Genomic DNA, 4,815 nt, shown 5'->3' on the forward strand with positions numbered 1-4,815 from the left:
GCTCTGGGAGCGACAAGACCTTGACAAGCTGAGTAGAGCTCTTTTGCGTGAGAGCCAAAAGAAGTCGGCTCTGTAAGTCTTTTTGAGGGAGGAGATGGCAGCCAGAATGTGACCAGACTGTGAGAAGATCCACCTGGAATGAAGTCAGTCATTGAAAGATAGAAAGATCTTTCTATTTAGATCTTTCTATCTATCATTCTAGAAAGATAGAACTCTGTTCATTGAAAAAACTCCTTTGGGGGTTTAGAAAAACCCTGCCTATGTTAACCACCTTGAATAAAGCCAAAAGGAGTCAATGGACAAAAGGTGATATATAAATACCTGTTGTTGTTATCTATTTTAAAGTGAAAGAAACTCTTAACAGCACATTAAAATACAAGACATATAAGGTCTTGTATATAAGACATATAAGGTCTTATATAAGTTTTGATATTATGTATAATGTAATGTCTATTTCTGGGTGCTGCATTTTAAGAAGGATGTATACATTGGAACAGGTTCAGAGGAGAGCAATGAAAATGGTCAAGAATCTGAAAAGAAAAGAAAAAAAAAAGCCCTGTGAAGAAAGATTAAAGGACTGGGGATGTTCCAGGGACTGGAGAAGAGAAGACTGGTGGAGAGGAACATAAAAGCACTACAGGCAAAGTCTCTTTATCTGTGGGGAAAGACTACATAAAATGTAAGTCCGTTCCTAGACCCCATAAAATATGTTCCCAGCCCCTCCCCATGGATACTGAAAACCGTGGATAATGAAATATGCAGTTTTCAGAGCCCACCTTTGCTCCAAACACAACCTGAGCCTTGCTCCAGCCGTGTTCAGAGCCGTTCTGCACCTCAGAGAGACCAAGTACTACTTCGCGTGACCTCTCCAAGGTTCAAAATGGTGCCCAGAGCGGTTTCAAACAACTTCTAGAAGTTGTCCGAAAACTGCTCCGGGGACCATTCTGAGCTGCGGAGAGGCTGCTTGTGGTGGCGAATGACCCCTCCGAGGCTCAGAAAACCTCCCAGGTGTGACCAGAACAAGGTTCCAGGAGTGTCTTGGAGGTCTGTAGGGGAGCAATCCAGGGGTTCGGCATTTCTGATGGGGAAAATCCATGGATGCCGAATCCATAGATAAAGAGGCTCCACCTGTACAAGTATCTACAGAGATGTCAAGATAGAAGAAGGTAAAGACATGTTCTCTGATGTTCCAGAGGGAAGGTCTAGGTCTAATGCTCTTAAATTACCAAAGGCAGATTTCAGTTGAACATGAGGAGATACATATTAACGATGACCTCCAAGTTCTTTTCCACTCTAACAGCAGCTTCATAGTGTAGCTAATTACTTTGAAAGTGGGTAGATTCTCACTGAAGGTTTTTCAGACAGAGGCTAGACAACCATCTGTTGGGGATGATATAACTCTGGACTTCCTGCAATGAGCAAGAAATCTGAGTAAATGGTCCAAAAGATCCACCCCAACTCTATGGTACTGGATGTACTTCCTGTACAAATTAAGCAAGATAGTCTACTCTACAATCAATAGGGAGAAAAATAAAGGTGGACCCTCGTTATCTGTGTTCAGTTTCTGGACCCCTCACAGATACCAAATTCCATGTGATACCAAATCATGTGAATTTCGGGGTCCACTGAGCTCCAGATGTTACTGGACCCTTGTTCCGGTCGTGTCCAGAGCTGTTCTGAGACCCACAGAGGCTGTGTGCAACCTCCACGGGCCTCAGAATGGCCTCCAGAGGTCCTAGAAGGGCACTTTTGGTTTTTGGATGAAAACCAGAAATGACCTTTTAGGGCCTCTGGAGACCTCTGGAGGACTCCACGGGCCTCAGAAAGGCCCCCCAAAAGTGTCGGAAGGCCCCTGAAAGTGTCAGAAGGCAAAACTGGAAGTCGCTTTCTGACACTTTCGGGGGCCTTTCTGAGGCCCATCACACAGCCTCCACAGGTCTTAGAAAGGCATGTCCAGCCTTTGGCCTTCTAGGACCGCCAGAGGCCATTCTGAGGCCCATGGAGGCTGCATGGAGCCTCCACTGGGCTCAGAAGAGCCTCCAGAGGCAACCGGAGCACAGCTCCAGAGGCTTCAGCTCCAAATGTGGCTCAACAGGGAACTGGAGGACCCATGTAGAGCCAAATCTGTGGATCAAAAAATCTGTGGATAAGTAGGCTCAACCTGTAACCACCTATGGAAATGTCTCTTCAGTGCGAGACTGAGATCACCTGTCTCCACTAACATCCTTTTTTCAGCAATAATTTTCCAAGAATGCAAAAATAAAATATGCTAATAATGCACATCAGAAAGGATAAATTTTTAAGAAGCTTCATAATTATCAATTATATTATGAATTAATCATTCCCACACTCACAAGGCGAAATGTGCACAGCAGCCTGCCATTAAGCATGAAGATTTATTTATTTTTTCACTTCACCAGCACTCTCAGCTTGACTTACAATGTAATAGTAAAACAAAAAATGCACCTCAAAAGCATAAACAGCAGACCTACATAAATAAATTTATAAGCATCACAAATGTTCCCCAGACATAACAAATAACAGAAGCAAACTCCAGCCAATAATAGCTCATTAAACCAACTGGGTCCTGCGTTGTCTGCCAACACCTCAGATGGAGGTACAACAAAAAGTTAATTCTACAGCTTTCGGAGGTACAGCAGAAAGACCCTGCTCCTTTAACTTGTGTGGGCCCTGTGAGAGTTGCTCCAGAACTACCACACAAAGACTAAGGCCACAGAGGAGGTCTCAGAGATCAGGAGAGGGCCCTTTTTTAGGCATTACTTAGGAATTAATTTTAATTTCTGCTGATTAGATTTTACAGGCTATACCAGTGTTATTCAAACAGTGAGGCGCGGCTCCTTAGGGAGGGGCCAGAAACTCAAACAGGAGGCGCAGGATGTCCTCTCGCAGTGATACAGTCACGCCCCTGGGCAGAATACGAGCCCGTCTTCTGCACTTTTTTTTAAAGCAGAAGAAACGGGAGTTGCTCAGCTGCGAGAGTGGTTGCTGCCGCCCCACCTTCTTCTCCCTCCAGTCCAAGGCTGCCGCCTTCTGTGTTCGCTGCATGTTGTTTCCAATGCTCTTTAACTCCAAGCCCCATCTGGCAAGGACTGAGCATGCTCAGCTTGCAGTCCTTAACCCTCGCTGATCCTTGTCTGGTTGGTTCCTAGTTCCCAGCCTGGGATCGCTTCTCATCAAAGTGAAATCTCTCTTCTCAACCCCCTCCCTCTTCCACTCCCCCCTTTCAAACTCTAAACCTTCCCACTTTCCTCCCCCTCCACAAATAAAACGCTTCCTATTTTACCAGTCACCAGGGTCTTAAAGTTGCTTCCATGCAGTTGGCAAAGGGGAAGGGAGAGACAAGCACACCCTTTACTTGGCCAGGAGCAGAAAATGGGTACTGTTTTTAAAGTGATTTATTAACCTTGTTGTTTGACTGAAGAGGAAAGGCTGTATTTTTAAAGTGATGAATCTTGCTATTTGAAGGGAATACTTATCAGCCACTGATGAAGTGATTGCCAGCCCAATTCTATCCACACTTTCCTGGGAGTAAGCCCCATTGACTCTAATGGAACTTACTTCTGAGTAGACATGCATAGGCTTGAGCTGTGCATCTCCTAGTATAGGAGACATATCAGCTTCCTAACCAAACCCTTATCAGCTCTGATATATTTTCATGGTCTATTTTTGTTTTCCCCACCAGCTGCTGGAAAAATTTGATTTCATTAAATTAATAAAGGGTTCAATCCTATCCAAGGAGAATGACTAGTTGGATTGGGGTCCACAGGGGTGTGTGTGTGTGTAATGTTGGTGAGACTGGTTGTTCACAAAGTTCATTTGATAAAACAATTCTATTGGTATGCTTACAAAGTTTAAAAAAATGAGTCCTCCTGGACCAGACAAAATCTACCTACTCCAGCATCCTGTCTCCAACAGTGATCAGCAGCTGATCATTTATAAAGCATGTATATTGCTGCGTATTAATAATATATTTTTAAGATCTGCATTTAATATTAATGCATTAATATGATTAATATAATTAATATTAATATATATTTAATATTTAATATTATATTATAATAAATATAATATTATAGTTAATATACCACAACTATATTATGGTACCGCAGATACTTGCCTATAAGTTGACCCACAGATAAGTCGAGGGCAGGTTTTGAGCCAACAATCATGGAATTTTCTATGACCCTCGGATAAGTTGGGGGTTAAACTTAGAGGGGTGTCTGACTATAGTTTTGTCTGATTTTACCCCAGGCCAGATCCTGAAAAATAACCTACCACTAATTGTTACCTAAGAACTGTAGCCTCTAATTTATTAAAAACATAGTAAAAGATCATAAGATACATTTTTATTCTTTTTAAATTCTGATCTTCACCACCTTTTTGTAAACACTATCAGAGTAAGTGCACTGTAAACAACATACCAGTAAATCAGAGGTTCCCAACCTGGTATTCATGTACTCCCAGGGACACTCAACAGGACCTTTAGGGGTACTTGAAAAAGAATGGAATAATAGTAGAAAAAGGCAGGTCATGCTCCAGAATGCCTTGCAAGGACTAGCAAGGCAGGAAGGGAGGTAGCTAGTTGGCTTTGAAAGCCCCACCAACAGCTAGTTTTTGGTCATCAATTCATCTATGAACCAATGATTGAAAACCAGCGCAGTAAAAAAGCTGAAACATAATATGTAAACTTATCAATCACCCAGAACAGGGGTGCTCAGTACGTCGATTGCGATCTACCAGTCGATCTTGAGGTAAAATGAGTCGATCGCAGAGCCCTGTCTCTCCAAACTGGCA

The sequence above is a fragment of the Tiliqua scincoides genome, chromosome 2, assembly GCF_035046505.1.
Source record: "Tiliqua scincoides isolate rTilSci1 chromosome 2, rTilSci1.hap2, whole genome shotgun sequence".
Lineage (NCBI taxonomy): Eukaryota > Metazoa > Chordata > Lepidosauria > Squamata > Scincidae > Tiliqua > Tiliqua scincoides.